General features: G+C 39.0%; 1 protein-coding gene across 6 annotated transcripts in view; it reads right to left on the bottom strand.

The window, feature by feature from the left end:
- The window catches only part of LOC105472891 (DDB1 and CUL4 associated factor 5), a 109,675-nt gene that overhangs the window by 81,868 nt on the left and 8,661 nt on the right, over window positions 1-19,146 (bottom strand). The window contains exon 1 of one of the 6 annotated variants that reach the window (XM_011726467.3): window positions 7,060-7,128. The exons of the other annotated variants lie outside the window; for them this stretch is intronic. The gene's annotated coding sequence lies outside the window, so the exon portion shown is untranslated. Of the gene's footprint in view, window positions 1-7,059; window positions 7,129-19,146 lie in introns of those variants that run through there. 6 annotated transcript variants of the gene reach the window in all.

The following is a 19,146-nucleotide window of genomic DNA, read 5'->3' as shown; positions in this document are numbered from 1 at the left end:
ATGGAGACAACAAAAAGATCAGTAATTGCCAGGGCTTGGAGGCAGGGGTTGAATATATGGAGCAGAGAAGATTTTTAGGGCAGTAAAAATCCTCTGTATGATATTGTAATGATGGATGCATGTCATTACATTTGTCCAAACCCATAGAATATACACCAAAAGTGAACCCTAAGTTTCATTTTTTGAACATTGGGACTCTGGGTGTTTATGATGTGTCAATATATGTTTATCAATTTTAACAAATTTACCACTCTGGTGGAAGATGTTGACAATGGGGGAGGCTATGCAGGTGTGGGAATAAGGGGAACATGGAAAACCTCCGTACCTTTCTCTTAATTTTGCTGTGAACCTGAAACTTCTCTAAAATAAATAAAATCTTAAAAACAAAAGATCATAAGTAAATCCTTCTACCAGTAATAATGATAGATTGGAAGTAAATTTAACAAATTATCAACATTTTGTCAAATCCGATTGGTATCTCTCTACTTTGTTTAAATATTTCATGATATTAAGGAAGTATTGTTACATCTCTTAGGTATTATTAATGCTACTATGGTTATGTTAAAAAAGAAAAAAATCCTCATCAATTAGAGATGCATACTGAGGTGGGTGAAATGGAGTATGTCTGGAATTTCCTATAAACATTCCAGAAAAAAAAAGTAGAGGGATAGATTATCAATAAAATATGGAAAACTGCTGTAGATACATACACTATACTATTCTACTTTTGTGTATGCTTGAACAAAATTTTTTTTTTTTTTTGAGAGAGTCTCACTCTGTCGCCCAGGCTGGAGTGCAGTGGCACGATCTCAGCTCACTGCAGCCTCCACCTCCCAGGTTCAACTGATTATCCTGCCTCGGCTCCTGAGTAGCTGGGACTACCGGTGAGCACCATGACACCCAGCTAATTTTTGTATTTTTTTCAAGAGACAGGGTTTCACCATGTTGCCCAGGTTGGTCTCCAACTCCTGACTTCAAGTGATCTGCCTGCCTTGGCCTCCCAAAGTGCTGGGATTACAGGCGTGAGCCCAGCTGAACATTTCCATAATAAAGAGTTTTGGATTATGTTTAATGTTCATGATAGAAAAAGACAAAAGAAAACAAGACTCTGCAGGATGGGCTGGGATACTCATGGCTCACTACGACCCACAGCACAGTCTCTCCTAAATTGAAGCAGCTTAAGTAAAAGCAGAATATTGTGCGCCTGTAGTCCCAGCTACTGGGGAGCATGAGGCAGGAGAATCACTTGAACCCTGGAGGCAGAGGTTGCAGTGAGCAGAGATCGTGCCACGGCACTCCAACCTGGGTGAAAGAGCAAGACTTGATCTCAAAACAAACAAACAACAACAACGAAAACAAAAACAGAGTATCTGCCAGGCCCAGCGTCTCATGCCAGCACTTTGGGAGGTCGAGGTAGGAGGATCTGTAATCCCAGCACTTTCAAAGGTCGAGGTGGGAGGATCACCTGAGCTCAGGAGTTGGAGATCAGCCTGGGCAACATAGTGAGACCTTGTCTCTACTAAAAGAAAAAAAAAAGAAACCAGAATATCTATATGTTTGTGTCCAACTCATAACCATTCTGAGCCTAAGGTCTCCCCCCATCACCCAGACAGCAATAATCTTTGATGTTCATTCTAGGCATTTATAGGATGATTTCATTTTGCCAAGTACTCAGTAATTTAAAATTCATGGCTATTTGTTAAATGTCTTGGGATCATTTTAAATGATGTGTCCTTAGTAACGAACATGATGATGACAGTCAAAGTCCATGGGAGATTGGAATCACTGAGGCAAAAATTATCGCTGTGATGGGGCCTGCTTCTTGACTTTGCCCTCAAGGTTAGCATCAGAAGATGTAAGCTAAACACACCCCCTTACCCCACTCAACTTCTCAGTCCTTTAGGCAAGGTATTAAGATCCCTATGCAAAGACGGCACTTTTCAAGTATGCCTTGGCAGAAAAACAGCCAGTACAAATTGAGCCATAATGTGAAACCGTTAGGCTGCTTTTCAGCCAGCAGAGGGAGCTAAACAAACAGCTGTGCCCAAGCCTCTGACTCAACAAAGCAAAGGAGGGCTGGTGAAGCAAGGGAAAGTCAGTTCAGACGCAAAAGAAGCTCTACAGTTGTCTCCCTTAATCACCTTATCAGTTCAGAAAGGCAGAGGTTTATTGTTTAGTTCCAGAGAGAGAGACTGACCTGCAAATAATCCAAGTGAAGAATATTTAGGATCATTTCAGACCATTTAAGCCAGGCCCATGGGCCTGGCAGTTGGATGAGAATGGGGTCAGCCTCAGGAGAGGGAGCCCAGCCCCAGCCTCTCTGGGGCACCGGAGGTGGAGCACAGAGACTTCTTGGGAAGGCTAGACCTTCCCTTTCTTCTCAGTGCCAGTGCCAGGCAAAGACAAGCAGAGGCCAGGCCTTCTAAGCCTGGTTTTCTCACAAACAATTGCTTACCTTCAACTCATCTGAGAACCCCAAGAAAATACAACTACATACTCTGATTTTGGTTTTTCGGGTTGGTTTCATTCTGCACTAAAATCACTAATTCATCAAAAAATGTACCATAATCACATTGTGGCAGCAGCTTTGTAGTTATAGAAAACCTTTATCCTTAAAGAGTACCCTTTCCCAAAGGGTCCCAAGCTATAAGCAGAAACTAAGCAAGCCCTTACAACACACTATAACAAAAGTAATTATTTAACATTCTTCTTATTTTATTGCTCAGAAAAGCTGAGGTAAGGACTTGCTTTGGGTTTCCTCAAAGCCCGCCAAGCATAGAACTGAGAAAGCAGTCTGAAATTCTGGATCAAATGCTCCTGGAACTGATAATTGTTTGAAGAGCAAAAGAATAATAATTTAAATGTCCATCAATAGAAGTCTGGTTAAAATTATTGTTTAATAAAATAAGCCAGACACAAAAGGACAAATATTGTATGATTCCACTTACATGAGGAATACTCAAATCAGAGACAAAGTAGAACGGCAGTGGCCAGGGGCTGGAGAAAAGAGGAATGGGGAGTTATTAGTTTAATGGGTAGTTTCTGTTGTGCAAAATGAAAAATTCTAAAGATGGATGTGGTGATGGTTGCACAACATGAATGTAATTAATACTACTGAACAGTAAGTACACTTAAAAATGGTTAAAATGGTAAATTTTATGTTGTATATATTTCACAATAAAAAAATGCAAGAAAGTTTACTATTTATATATGTACAACGCAGCCTAAATAAATAAATAAAAGCATCAGGCAGCTCTGTTTATACTCACATGGAACAATTTCTAAAATATAAAGTATTAGTGACTGTATTAATTGTTCAAAACATTCTTTTAACAAGTAACACAATGGGAGTAGATACAGAGCTTGGGGTTTCATCTTCGAGAGGCAGCAAAGATGGTGCTATAGAAGGATACAGGAAGTGCAAGCTCTGGAATAAAAGTACCTGATTCAAATCTTGGTTTCACCATTTATGTGTCCTGGTTATTCTACTCCTCTACCCTAATTTTTTTTTTATTGTAAAATGGAGAAAATACCAAATGTTTCCCAGGCTTGTTGTGTGTTGTGAGATAACGTCTGCAAAAACATTTAGCCTAGTGTGATATACATTAGGTGCACACAGCTCTCAAAATGTCCTTGTGTCCCTAAAGTATCACCCATGAATTTGTCCTAATTTTTCAAACCTTGTTTTAGGTAGCATTAAGAATATGAATAGTGGCCGGGCGCGGTGGCTCAAGCCTGTAATCCCAGCACTTTGGGAGGCCGAGGCGGGCGGATCACGAGGTCAGGAGATCGAGACCATCCTGGCTGGCACGGTGAAACCCCGTCTCTACTAAAAATACAAAAAACTAGCCGGGCGAGGTGGCGGGCGCCTGTAGTCCCAGCTACTGGGGAGGCTGAGGCAGGAGAATTGCGTGAACCCGGGAGGCGGAGCCTGCAGTGAGCTGAGATCCGGCCACTGCACTCCAGCCTGGGCGGCAGAGCGAGACTCCGTCTCAAAAAAAAAAAAAAAAAAAAAAAAGAATATGAATAGTATGATACAATTACACAAAAACATACACAAATTTATACATACAAAGACAGATGCAAAATGGTTAGCAGAGGTCATCTCTTGCAGATAGCAATTTTACTTAATACCCTTTTATATTGCTGAAGTTTTTTCTTTCTTTTTTTTTTAACAACTGTGAAGACTAAAGGAAAATCATTCAGCCTGGCTTTCTTCTCAGCCCATTTATTCCTCTTCAGTGAGTGTACTGTGTAAGACCAAACCTCCTTTTGTGTTAACTATACCTCTCCTAAGCTCCAAGAAGCTGCAGCGCATTACAGAGGCACAGTCTGTGTGACACACAGCCCAGCTACATCAGTGGATGGAAAATAAGTCTGTTTTGTTATTTTTCCAAAGTTGAAAATAATTGACATTTGTATAGAAATTCAGTCACATACATATCCATTTTATCCTCGCTTGTGAGGTAAGGATTATGTGGGCCCTTTTTCTAGACACATATCAGAGATTATAAAATGACTTGCTAATAATCCAAAGAGCTGGGCCTGGAGCCTAAAACTAAGTTGTATCCATTCTACCAACATGCAGAGGACAGAACAGCACCTAGCATTCCAAATAAGGAATGTTCTGGAGCTTTACACAAGGAAGAAAAGCACTTTCCAGTCTTTTTTTTTTTTTTTTTTTCATTTTAATGATTTTACCTGTTTTTAAGTATAGAGTTTTGTGGCATTAACTACATTCACATTTTCACATTGTTGTGCAACCCTCACCACACTTTATTTCCAGAACTACCCCTTCCCGCTGACAACTGCCATTCTCCCTCTAGACACCATTCACTTAGCACAATGTCTTCAAGGTTTATCCACGCTGTAGTGTGTGTCAATTTCATTCCTTTGTAAGGCTGAATAATAATATTTCATTGTATGTATAGACTACACTTTGTTTATCTATTCATCCACTGATGGACCCTTGGGTTGCTTCTACCTTTCAGTTATTGTGAATAATGCCACTCTGAACATTAGTGTACAAATATCTGTTTGAGCCCCTACTTTAAATTCTTTTGGATATATAACCAGAAGTGAAATTGCTGGATCCATATGGTAATTCTGTTTTTAACTTTCTGAGGAATTGCCATACTGTTTTCCACAGTGGCTGTCCCATTTTATATTCTCACCAACAATGTACAAGAGTTCCAATTTCTCCATATCCTTGCCAACTCTTTTTATTCTGCTTTTTTGGATAATAGCATCCTAATGGGTGTGAAATGTTTGCTGGCCTTTTTAACCTTCAAATAGTAGCCTAAAATAACTCTCAAGTCCTTATTAAGTATCTCGGAGCACATCATTCTACAAACAGTTTATCTTTCTTCATGAGTACCTACCCTGAAATTCAGTTACCATTTTTCTATTCACTCACCCCATCCAGCCCAAAAAAGTTTTCTGTAGTTTATTTATCTCCTATTGTTTTGCATTTCACTGCCTGAAGGAACTAACATCATATATAAATTTTGGAAATTTTATATTCATTCTCTCCTCAAATCACTTACAAAAACATTAAGAGCGCTAAGCTGTATTTACTCAAGTCAGCCAATTCTGTGATTAGACCTATTTTAGAGGTGGATATAATGTGGGGCAGCATAGCACAGTACAGCATTCAAACCCACAGGCTTAGTCTCCATGTAGTAAGACACAGGAAAGAATAATAAGAAAAAACCCACAGGATTAGGATATACAAACACAGGGTCAACTCTCAATGTTGCCGGCACCTACTAGCTGTGTGCCTTTAGATAGGTTACTTAACTTCTCTAAATTATAGTCTTTCCCTCTGTAAAACTGAGAAAACAACACTACCTATTTCACAGTATTACCTTTAGGATTAATGAGATAGATCTGTGTGAAAGACTTGGACCAGTGCCTGATACATATTAAGAGCTAGATAAATGTCAGCTAATTATTATGCTATTTGAACTCAAACAACTAATATCAGTTAAGTTTACTCTGGGTCAGGGACTATCCTAAGGGTCTTATATGTAATGGCTCTTCCAATCCTTTAAACAACCCCACGAAGTAGGAATTCACATGAAACTACAGAAAAGCTACATAATATGAAGGGGTACACAGCTACCAACAGTCATTGTTGGGATCTGAATCTAGGTAATGTGGCTCCAGAAACCATGCTCCTTACCATAATGCAATCCAGCCTCGCAAAGAGGCCAGGCAGCAAAGTAAATGAGTCAGACTTGCCAGATTAAGTGACAGACTGAAGAATATATCTGTATTTTTAAAAGATAAGCCACCATTCAGCTCTAGCCAGTTGTTGCCATAGAGAAATACAGACTCAAGGTTGTCAGATCTCCCAATTTTTGTCCCACGGATAGTTAAGGTTGAGTGATTTGCCCAAGGTCACAAAACTGCTGTTCAATGGCACTTCCCAAATCGAAACCAGTAGGCAGGGAAGAGGGAGGGGTACAGGCAGGTCTGGAGAGATAGGAGAGGTGGTGTCACACGTATGTTGCTCTTCACTACAGAAGTATCTATAGAAGGGATAACATCTACAGGCATTACTTTTGCTGACACCCTATCTTTACCTAGTACCCTTCTGCTAAAAGCTGAGTCCACTTATCTACCTATTATCTCATTTTTCCATGTCTCTAATGAGGTAAGTAGAACAGAAACATTATCCCCATTTTAAACATGTTAAAAGTGAGGTCCTGGCTTGCCTTAGCTCCTAGCTAGAAGTACTTTACAATAAATAGGAAGTATTAAAGCAGCAGTAATACCCTAACTAGACAGTTAGAGCCCCATAAAATGAAATAGTTTCTCCAAAATCAGATGACTAATAGCAGTGGAATTTAATCAAGTTAGGGTTTTGAAATACTAACCCTAGACAATGTCTCTAATTCCTGATCAGAAACAGAGAAAGAAATCCACAAATATTCAAATATCCCTTTCTTCTTATACCAGAGTCACAGAGTAGAGATGTAAGGCACCTAAGAGTTCATCTTTGAACATCCCCATTTTGCCAGTGAGGAAACTGAAGCACAAAGAAGTTAGACTCACCTGCCCAAGAGCACACCACTAGTTACAAGCAGAGTGGGATTCAAATCCAAGATGTTTGAGTCCAAAGCCCCTGCTCTTCCTAAAGTGTGGTAAACAAAGGCCACTGGATGATTTTAGACAGAAATGATTTTAATAATTATGTATTTTAAGGTGTACTAGAAAAAAACAACTAGCACATAAAACCGTGACTTAGTAGACTTTATAGTAATATCGTTTCCTTTCAAATACTGTTTATAAGGAAAATCAACTTAGAAAAAAATGTTAATAGCACAGGTGATACTCCTTAAATATAACAAAAGTGAAAAACGTGGGGCTCAAATTTCTGAAATTTGGAGAAAGGCACATTTACGACCTCCTTAAGAGAGGGACTCTAAATCAGAGGCTGCAATTTGATATATACCCAAATGCAAACAGGGTTAACTAGGGAATAATCTCAAAAGGAATTAGGAGAATGTGACTGTTTTAACAAAGAAAGTTACAACCTAATCAGTTGCACTGTAATCGGTCTAAAGGAAGACTACAAAATGGCCAAAACTTTAAAATATTCAGACTCACTAGTAATCAAGGCCAGTTGTATAAGAAGTCATAATACGCTTTTTAGATGATGCCAATATTCTGACTGAATTGGTTAAGATAAAATAATGCCCATCTGTAGCCAAGATGCAGTCTCATAATACATTGGTACAAGTGTAAATAAGTTGGTTTAACCATCTTGGAGGACAATTGGGTGATTGGGTGATATATATCAAATGTATCTTAAAAATATAAAAAATATTCATACCCATTGACTCAGAATTCCACTTCTAAAGATATTATTCTAAGGGAAAATATTTTTGCCCTTGAATTTAGCTACAAGGATTGTGATAAAAGCAAAAAAAAAAAAAAAAAAAATAGAAGAAACAAGACAGAATTGGTTAAATTCTGATATAGACACTTGAAAGGATACGATGTCATAATATGCTTCAGAACAGTTGTTCTCAAAGTGTGTTCCATGGATCCCAGAAGGTCTGCAAAGTCAAAACTCTTTTCGCAACAACACTACAATGTTATCTGCCTTTTTCACTGTGTTGAAACTGTACTGACAATGCAAAAGCAATGGTGGGTAAAACCACTGGTGCCTTGGCACTACGGCAGTGACAGCAAATTGTACTATTCATTAGTGTATTCTTTAACTGCCACTCATTCACAATAAGACACAAATGCCACATTCACTCAGGAGTGCCTTGATGAAGCAGTAAAAATAATTGTATCAAGTTTCAACCAGAGTACACATCTAAATACTTTGTATGACAAAATGGAAAGTACACATAAAACACTTCTACTGCACACTGAAAAACAATACCTATTTTGTGAAAACGTATGTATGAGATAGTTTGCATTGTGAACTGAACTGGCTGCTTTTTTCACGAATAACATTTTACTTGAAATTACTGAAAAACTATGGTTATTCAGACTTGGGTATTTGGTAATATTTTCTCAAAAATGAATAAGACGAGCCTGTCACTTCAAGGAAAATAATTGGCAGTATTTGCGGCCAATGATAAAATTCAAGCTTTCAAGTAAAAATAAAAATTTTGGAAAAATTGTATTCACCATGGTGAATGTAACCACTTCCCAATACATAGAGGCTCTTCTGATGAGACTGGTGGTAATGTCAATAGATGTGACTTTTTAAAATATACAATGAAATGTGTCAAGATTTGGAAAATCTGAAAAACTCAGTGAACCAGTATTTTCCAAATGATCAATGTATGACATTATAAAACGATGCATGGGAGGAAAGACCCAAAGTTTAAGACAGATTAATGGATTTTAATGTAACAATGTAACAGGCTATGACAAATTATTTGATACGGTTTTATATTCTACATTGCAACTAATCTTTAAGAAACTTCCACTTGTTGAGTTTTGATACAGTATTAAGGAAGACTACAGTTATCTAAGTCATTAACATGCTCTTCCCTTTTATAAATACTGATGTGTAAAGCTTTTTCTTTTTGGATACAGGGTCCCACTCTGTTACCCAGGCTGGAGTGCAGTGGGGCTATCATAGCTCACTGCAGCCTCAACCTCCCAGGCTTAAGTGATCCTCCTACCTCAGCCTCCAGAGTAGCTGAGAGACTACAGGTGCACATCACCATGCCTGGCTAATTTTTTTCTTTTTTGTAGAGATAGAGTCTTGCTATGTTGCTCAAGCTGGTCTCGAACTCCTGGACTAGAGAAATCCTCCCGCCTCAGCCTCCCAAACTGCTAGGATTACAGGCAGGAGGCATAGCACCCAGCCTATAATTTTCTTTATATACTTCAGCTAAAGCAATATTTTGCAACAGATTAAATGTGAATGCCTTTTATTATGACAGATACACAGAGATTTGGGAAAATGTAACAATGACACTCTCCTCGCTATTTTTTTAATTTTGGAAAATATACTGTTTTTACTATTTAATGTTTTTTCGCTTATGAAAACTAGCATTTTTTCAGTTTGAGAACTGTTACTTTAGGACACTGGTTTTCAACCCAGGTGATTTTTTTCCCCCAGGGAAAATCATCCTTGACAATATGTGACATTTTTGGTTGTCACAACTGCTAATGGCATATACTGGGTAGAGGCCAGGAATGTTACTAAATATCCTATAGTGCACAGGACAGCTCCTCATAACAAAGACTTATCCAGCCCAAAATGTCAGTAATGTTCACGTTGAGAAACCCTGCTTTAAAAGAATATGCAACGATATATGAAAAAATATTGTTTTAAAATATTAATCTTAATATTACAAAATAACAGAGGTGGCCTACTTTCAATTATATGTCTAATATATGTATACTAAATGTGTATCAAAAAGGCTACAACATGTTCCAAATATTAACAATGGTCTTCCTAAGTGGAATTACTTCTTTTTTCCTTTAAATATCTATTTTCCAAATTTCCTGTAGTTAATACATAACGGTTGTTTAAATTAGGAATGGGTGGGGGGCCTATCTTATAAGTACCAAATGCTGATGACTTGTATGATTTCAACAGGCAATTCTCCATAGTAAAGGATGGAATTAGTGACATGTCCAAGAATAAAAGTTCCTTAAATAGAGCTGGGTGATACTAAAAACAGGTTCTTAGGCCCTCAACACCAGGAAGGAAAGTTACTAAGTTAGTGGACGATGCATTGCCAGGTACTTCCAGATCACAGATTGTCTTCATCTCCAGTCTTACCTCTTCTGCCATAGAGGACTAACCTGGACATTACGCTCTCCTGATTATATCAAATACTCTTCATCCATTCTATGAGCAATTTCTGATTATTCCTTTTTTAGTTTTGTACATAAGAACACTTCCTGTCTGGACTTTTGCAAAATTCCTTGTATACACAAAATTAACAACATAATAAAGCTTTCTTGTCTCTTTTTTGGCAATTCTAAAAAGACTGAATCAGTGAAGGCCCTAACACTTCTAGGAATGCACATTACACCCAGCCACCCACCAGCAGATTTAAACAAAGTAGTCAACTCTGAGACTAAATCAGGGGCTAGCTGCCAAACACTCAAACTTCACTTGTTTCTCGCCAGTACAGTAACCCCCTTTGCCCATGATTTCACTCTCTAGTTTCAGTTACCGGAAGTCAACCAGGGTCTGAAAATATTACAGTCAAGATATTTTGAGAGAGAGAGACCACATTCACATAACTTTTATTACAGTATAATATTGTAAATGTTCTACTTTATTACTATTGTTGTTAATGTATTACTGTGCCTAATTTACAAATTAAATTTTATCATAGGTATGTATACATAAGAAAAAACATAGTATACATAGGGTTCAGTACCATCTGCAGTTGCAAGCATCCATAGCGGGGCTTGAAACTCATTCCCCACAGATGAGGAGGGACTACTGTACGTCTAAGGCAAAGCACACACCTGAGTCATCTGTGGCAGCAAGTGATATAAATGAGGTATCTGTGCTAAGCCATCAACGTAGTCAAGACACCTATTTAAAAAAAAAGGAACATAGCAATCCTCAAAGGTTCCAATTAGTCACTTAGCTTTAACTTGTAACACCAAGATACAACTGGAATTTAGATACAAGACTTGAATGGAAATTCAGAATGGGGGAAGTTGTGTAACATGATTTTGACAGGCATCTGGATTTGCAAAGAATTCCTCCTTCTGAGTAATGTTCTTGGAAGGAAACAAAGACTTTCCAAAGTAAGGAACTATAGCTCAGCAGGCTGAGAATTAAAACTGGAGACTCAACCAGAGTGACAGTTGGCCTCCACCCTGAAAAATTTCTACCTACTCATCTGTAAAATAATAGGGCATCACCAATTTAATCAAAACCATGTTCACAGGCAATGAAACTGCAGACAGAATGTACTGGCAGAGTAAGCCACTTAGGAGTTTAACACTTTACTTGAGCAAGTCCTTTATAAATGCAGAACCTTGTAACTTTCCCTTTTGAGGGAAAAGGTCAGAAGACCCAGAGCTTAATCCTGATTGTACTACTCACTAGCTGTAACCTACTGAGCAAATCACTTTACCTCTTTGCTCCTTTGTTTACTTAGATGTAAAATTAAAGACTTCTATTAGATGATTATTAGTCCTTTCCAGCAACAAAATTCTATGATTCTACAGAGACATCAGAAGCATAAGATCACAAATAAGAGTGGTGAAAACAGGACTCCAACCAGATCACTTAAACATTTCACAACATGAAAGACATTCTAGGGCCAGGCACAGTGGCTCATGCCTGTAATCCCAGCACCCTGGGGACTGAGGTGGGTGGATTGTTTGAGCCCAAGAGTTCAAAATCAGCCTGTGCAATGTGGTGAGACCCCGTCTTTAGAAAAAATAAACTTAAAAAATTAGTCAGGTGTGGTGGCACATGCTTGCAGTCCCAGCTATTCCAGAGGTTGAGGTGGGAGGATCACTTGAGCCGAGGAGGTAGAGGCTGCAGTGAGCTGTGATCACACCACTGCACCCCAGCCTGGGCAACAGAGCATAACCCTGTCTCAAAAAAGGAAAGAAACAGAAATAGAGAGAGAGAGAAAGAAGAAAACAAGAAAGACATTCTATCCAGGTGCAGTGGTTCACACTTGTAATCCCAACACTTTGGGAGGCAGGGTGGGAAGATCGCTTGAGGCCAGGAGTTCAAGACCAGCCTGGGCAACATAGAGATTAAAATTAGCTGGACGTGGTGATGCACATCTATAGTCCTAGCTACTTGGGAGGCTGAGGCAGGAGGATCAATGAAGCCTAGGAGGTCGAAGCTTCAGTTAGCTATGATCATGCCACTGCACTTTATCCTGAACAACAAAGCAAGACTCTGTCTTACAAGAAAGAAAAGAAAAAAAGAAAAGGCGGCTTGGGCACAGTGCCTCATGTCTGTAATCCCAGTACTTTGGGACGCTGAGGCAGGTGAATCACTTGAGGCCAGGGGTTCAAGACCAGCCTGACCAAAATGGTGAAACCCTGTCTCTACTAAAAACACTAAAAAATTAGCTGGAGAATGGCTTGAACCCGGGAGGTGGAGGTCGCAGTGAGCTGAGATCACGCCACTGCACTACAGCCTGTCAGCGCCACTGACAGAGTGAATAAGACCCTGTCTCAAAAAAAAAAAAAAAAAAAAAAAGAGAGAGAAGAGAAAAGGAGAAGGAAGGGAAGGAGGAGGGAGGGAGGGAAAGGGAAACAAAGGAGAAAGAGAAGGTAGGAAAGAAGGGAGGGAGGGAGAAAAAGGGAAGGAGGGAAGGAAGGAAGGAAAGAAGGGAGGGAGGGAGAAAAAGGGAAGGAAGGAAGGAAGGAAGGAAGGAAGGAAGGAAGGAAGGAAGGAAGGAAGGAAGGAAGGAAGGAAGGAGACAGAGAGGCCGGGTGCAGTGGCTCACGCCTGTAATCCCAGCACATTGGGAGGCCGAGCTCAGGGGTTTGAGACCAGCCTGGGTAATGTAGAGAGACCCCATCTCTACTAAAACTACAACAAATTAGCTGGGCATGGTGGTGCACACCTATAATCTCAGCTACTTGGGAAGCTGAGGCACCAGAATTGCTTCAACCCGGGAGGCGGAGGATGCAGTGAGTCAAGAGAGCATCACTGCACTCCAGCCTGGGAGACAGAATGAGACTCTGTCTTTAAAAAAAAAAAAAGAGAAAGAGAGAGAAAGAGAGAAGACAAAGACATTCGACAGCCATATACCTGAAAAACTACAATTCCTGAAAATTCTTCTCAAGGCCACTTGAGGGCACCAACTTTTACTCCAAATATACTCTGGTGCTGGACAGCTATCCCAAAAAATTAAGCCTATAACATTTTTCTCTTGCTTATTTAATTCTTATTTTTTATCATTCATATTTTACAGATAATTGTAACATGGTCTTAATATCAATATCACATCTACTTTTAGTTAAACACTCCTCAGAAAAAACTTCAATTCAGTGGAGAATCATTCCTCAAAATACCTTTCTCAAAATCAACTCTACAAAGAACAACAACCCATTGGAAGACTGTAAAAAAAAAAAAAAAAAGTACAAGTAAACAGTATAATAAGAACTACAAGATGATGTATATAGAAAGGATGGAGTAACATAAGGCTCTGGATCTGGCATGTTCATAATGGTTTTGGCCTTTTTTGTCTCCTTTCTAATAAAAAGGCAAGTGACTAACCACTCTGCTTCTCAGCCTCTATCTGGTACCTTAAAAGTGGCAACTGAGGCCAGGAGCGGTGGTTCACGCCTGTAATCCCAGAACTTTGGGAGGCCGAGGCGGGTGGATCACCCCCGCCTAGGGACTGAACTCCGTCAAAGACCAGCCTGGCCAACATGGGGAAACCCCGTCTTTACTAAAAGTACAAAAATTAGCCAGGCATGGAGGCAGGAGAATCACTTGAACCCAGGAAGTGAAGGTTGCAGTGAGGTGAGATCATGCTACTGCACTCCAGCCTGGGCCACAGAGTGAGACTCCATCTCAAATTAAAAAAAAAGAAGAAAAGAAAAAAGTGGAAGCTGAAAGACCTGAAGTAGGGAGAATGGATGCTTAAAGGCTTTTCTCCTAGAGGCATCCCATGGTGAATGTGAGGAACTAAGAGACTGGGGCTTTGGTTTTACTTGCACACCAGACAGTTCAATGATTGTAAGTAGGTGACCATATAACTTATCCTTTAAACTAGGACCTTTTTAAGAATGAAAGGAACACTAATAATTACACTGGGACAATGGGGGAGTTTCAGATGATCCCAAGTAAATCAGGATATATGATCGGCTTGGTTATGAAGGATCCCAACAGTCAACAAGGCAGGCAGGGGACGTAGAGTTACCTAATGAACCTTATAAGGTAATCTTACCTCATCTTATCAACTGGCAGAAGCCCCAGCAGAGGCAGAAGGGAATATGGGAATCAGTCCTCCTGCCAACATTATCTCTGCTATGTTGATCCATTATAAACCTGTCAATTTCCTCAGATGCCATTTTCTCAATGACTCCTACATAATCCCAGCCCTCTGGAATATAACTTTCATTTTTTAAACTGGCCCTAATAGGAAAACAGTACTAGAACACATGGACTTGATCTATGAATTATCAACTCTGTATCCCGAGAGGTATATGATAGAATTTCTGGTATTCTGGCCAGGCATGGTGGCTCACATCTGTAATCCCAGCACCTTGGAAGGCTAAGGCAGGAGGATCACTTGGGCCCAGTAATTCAAGACCAGCCTGGGCAACATAGTGAGACCCTGTCTCTACAGAAAAATTTAAAAATTAGCTGGGCTCGATGGTGCATGCCAGCAGTCCCAGCTACTTGGGAGGCTGAGGTGGGAAGATCACTTAAGCATGGAAGGTCGAAGTTGCAGTGAGCCGTAACTGCCATTGCACTCTGGTCTGAGCAACAGAGCATGATCCTGTCTCAAAAAAAAAAAAAAAAAAAGAAAGAAAGAAAGAAAAAAAGAAAAAGAAAAGAAAAAATATCTGGTATTCAACACTGCAAGGAATGAATAAAGTGGCAGGGAAAGTGAACATGAAGGCATGGGAAGATCAGGTAACTAAAGTGACAAACGACTATTGTCAAGTCTTTCCCTAAATCTCTGATTTAAGAAAACTGACAGGAAGAGCAAACTGAGTCCAAGACCAGAACCAATGCAGCAACTTTCCTTTTCACCCATTCAGTGAATGACCATGAAAGTGAAATGCCTTCTTTTCCACAAAAGCAGAGTGAAGCTGTGGTGACAGAAGTAAATCTTACTTATAAAAACACTATGCTTCAAGCTCATTAAGGATTAAACAGGCTTATCATCTGGTCTAGCAGTTACACTTCCCTTTATGATACTATGTGCATGAAAAAGTGCTTCCACACTAGCGCTCTCTGGGCAAATCAGCCCATATTAGGTTTACACTTTCTTCCAAAAAGCACTTTATCCTGAAGCACAGTATTCATCTGTGCCCCAGACAGGTATTTTTTCCCCATGTATAATTATATGAGGAAAGACACCTATTTGTTGACTGAAATTCAGCCAAATGTAATCATTCAGCATGGCTTGGACAGATATTAAACTCAAATTACAGGCTCAGTAAATACACATATATTCTTTTTACTTTTAGTTGGGCTAGTAGACAACAGAAACCAACTTGATAACTAGAGTATACCTACTCCTAATTAGACTAAAGTAGGGAGTTAAACCCAGTGGGAGTTACTCACATGGTTTATGTATGGAATACACAGAGTGTGAGGAAGAAGGAGACTTTAGATGACTGCAAACATCAGAATATAGGTGAGGTGAGTGCTAGCACCAAGAGAGATCTGCTTGAGGAGTAAGTACTGTGGCTGTGATGAGAACCTTGCTTACTGGCTCCAAGCCTACTCCCATCTTCGCAATCCCACCCATCTTCCTCCATTTACATATACAAGCGAAAAACTGCAGAGAGCAAAATATAAGAGTGATAACATCAAGAGAGGAGAATGAAGGAGAAAAAAATCAGATCCTTTAAAAATGTATATAACATTGTAGAAATTTCAAAGCAGTTAGCATGTCTCAGAAAATATTCAGACACAGCCTGGAAATCTAGCTCCACCATAAAGGGGAACTTTCATAAGTTACCTAACTTCTGTAAGCCTCAGTTCCCTCATATTTAAGATAAGGATAATAATACTACCCTAACTTACGAAAGATTCTTTTAAGTGTTACATATGCCTGGCACATGAAATGCCCCCAAATAACATTTGATAAATAAATGACATCAAATATTAGCTATTTAGAAAATCTGTTAAACATTTTTTTTTTTTTTTTTTTACAAACAGCATGTCTCAGTTGAACACTGGGCGAGGCATTCCTTAATTTGGTAGGCATTGGGGAGTGCTGCAGATCAGCAGGGGATGTGAAACAATTAGTTACATTTTGGGAAGCTTATATTATAATGGCAGTGGCGACTAATAAGAACTAAAACTGAAAAACAAAAACTTGAAAAGCAGTTACCGGAACCAAATTTTCTATAAAGTAATGGATCATGGTAATAAAAAAATCATTTTTTCACCCCTAGAATTACATTTCACTTCATTTTTTTATGACTAGTCAAGTGAAGGAATAGGAGTGGAGAAGGAACAAAGAAATCCGTAACTGGTTGTGATCAATTAGTTGTAAGCACCATTGCATTCGGACCAGCCATATTTCACTTCATTTTAACCACAAATAATGAATTCTAATATCTATTTTTCCATAATGCATTGCTTGTTCTCTGGATTATAGAACTCTCAGCAGTAATTTATCAATGTCCTTTCTTGATTCTTTAGTACTCACTTATGACAATTAATACAAAACCTTCAAATCTCCTTGCCTTTCTACACTACAGGTAACACTGGCTATTTTCCAAGTGGCAAATGAGACATGTAAAGTGCTTAGCAGAAGGCCTGGCACATGTTACAAGCTAAAAGTTAAATAATGATTTTCATTGTTATTAAGATTACAGGGGCACAAGGCCGGGCGTGGTGGCTTAGGCCTGTAATCCCAACACTTTAGGAGGCCGAGGCAGGTGGATCACAACGTCAGGAGATTGAGACCATTCTGGCTAACACGGTGAAACTCTGTCTCTACTAAAAATACAAAAAATTAGCCAGGCGTGGTGGCGGGTGCCTGTAGTCCCAGCTACTTGGGAGGCTGAGGCAGAAAAACGGCATGAACCCGGCACATGGAGCTTGCAGTGAGCCGAGATCTCGCCGCGCCACTGCACTTCATCCAGCCTGGGCAACAGAGCGGGACTCCGTCTCAAAACAAACAAACAAACAAAAACAAAAAACAAAAAAAAGATTACAGGGGCACAAAATGGGTACTCAATAAATATTTTAATGAGTAAATAAACATAAGTAAAACAAGTTACCCTTATTTACAGCAAAACACAGAGATATAATTTATCATTTAAGAGAAGCAACCAGAGTTGTACATGTGCTCCAGAAATTGCTAACATTCAGCCTTCAATTCTTTAGGACAGATCCAGAAAATGTGACCTGCCTACAGAGGGAAAAGAGAGAAACAGCACCTGCCTGGGAGCAATGAGTCCTACTTAGAGTCCTGAGAGCCAAAGACAATGCAGACAGCTCTGGGCAAGTCACCTTGTCTAGATCTCAGCTCCCTTTCCCGTAAAATGAAAATCCTTCCATTTCTCTGATTCCATGCAGAAAAGAGAAGATATAAAAGGGTTACCTAATGCAGTATTTCACAAGCTTCAATCTTGATCATCTTTTCATTTTTGCCATATCCACATAACACCTTTATTGTTTTTCTTTAAATTGACTTGCATAATGATGGCTCACTGCAGCCTTGACCTTCCGGGCTCAAGCAATCCTCCTACCTCAGCCTCCAGCATAGCTGGGACTAAAGGCGCATGCCCCCATACCCAGTTAGTTTTAAAATTTTTGGTAGAGATAGGGTCTCGCTATGTTGACCAGGCTGATCTCAAAGTCCTGGGCTCAAGTGATCCTCCTGCCTCTGCCTCCCAAAGTGCTGGGATTACAGGTGTGAGCTACTGCACCTGGCCTTAATTTACTTAAAAATTTAACCTCACTTTAAGTAATAAAACCGTTAAAAGTATTTTATGGTTTTAGTTAATTTTTCTAATGTGTCTAAAGATAAATTACCAAACTTTAAATATTCACTCAAAGATTACCTAAATTCATCTAACATACCCAAACTTTGGCAAATGGTAACCTAATTTTTATAACTGAAAATAAAAAAAAAATTTTACTTTCCCATACTATAGCAACATAAGAAAATCAAAAAATTTAAAGGACAGAGAATTGAGTAGAAAAGAAACAGAATTTCATATTCCCACAATAATGTAAGGGTTAATTCAAACTATTTAATATTCAGTTATTTTATATGTAAGAATATTTTTTAAATAATGTGAGGCAACAAAAATTGAAAACAGAACTGATCCCTTCTTAACCTAGGTAATCTTCATCTGAATTAGGATTTTATTTCCTTTAACTTTAAATGACTTTCATTTCACCCTTGAGTATGTAAATTCAGATTAAAATAAGAAAAGCAATTAGTTTCTTCTTTCTTAAGACCATAAAAAGAAAACAGAGATCAAAATTAAATGCCACGTTTATTAGCAATGGAAGTGCCCTTATAAACTTATGCTCTCTTTGCCTTGATCAATGCATGAGAAAATAAATGTACCTACTTCTTAACTTGGAATTCAGAGAGCAGTAGGTATTTGTGTGACAAGTTTTACTAGTCAATAAAGTTTCCCTGATCTAAATGACTCCAACTGTACTTTACAACCAAATCCATCAATAATCAGTGAATAAGCACATGCTTGTACCTGGGCTGACACTTCCTTTCAATGTGCTGGCCAGAATACGTAATTGAGGACTACTGCTCTCTTTAGCAAATCTTTTGTGTGTGTGTGTGTGTGTGTACACATTTAGTTTTATTGTAACAAAGCAACCTGTACACTTTGAATGTTTAAAACTGAGCATCATTTTTCCTTTCCAGTGAAACAAAAAGAAAATTTAAAAATAAACAGGAACAAAATTACAATAAAGAATGTCAATTCCAAATAAGATCCTACAGGTTCTGCTGATTCTCCCATTGAGTGGCAGGGCTCAAGTCATCATTA

Source organism: Macaca nemestrina, chromosome 7 (genome assembly GCF_043159975.1).
Source record: "Macaca nemestrina isolate mMacNem1 chromosome 7, mMacNem.hap1, whole genome shotgun sequence".
Taxonomy (NCBI): Eukaryota; Metazoa; Chordata; class Mammalia; order Primates; family Cercopithecidae; genus Macaca; species Macaca nemestrina.
The sequence above is the reverse complement of the archived record's forward strand: the minus strand, read 5'-3'. Positions and strand labels throughout refer to the sequence as shown.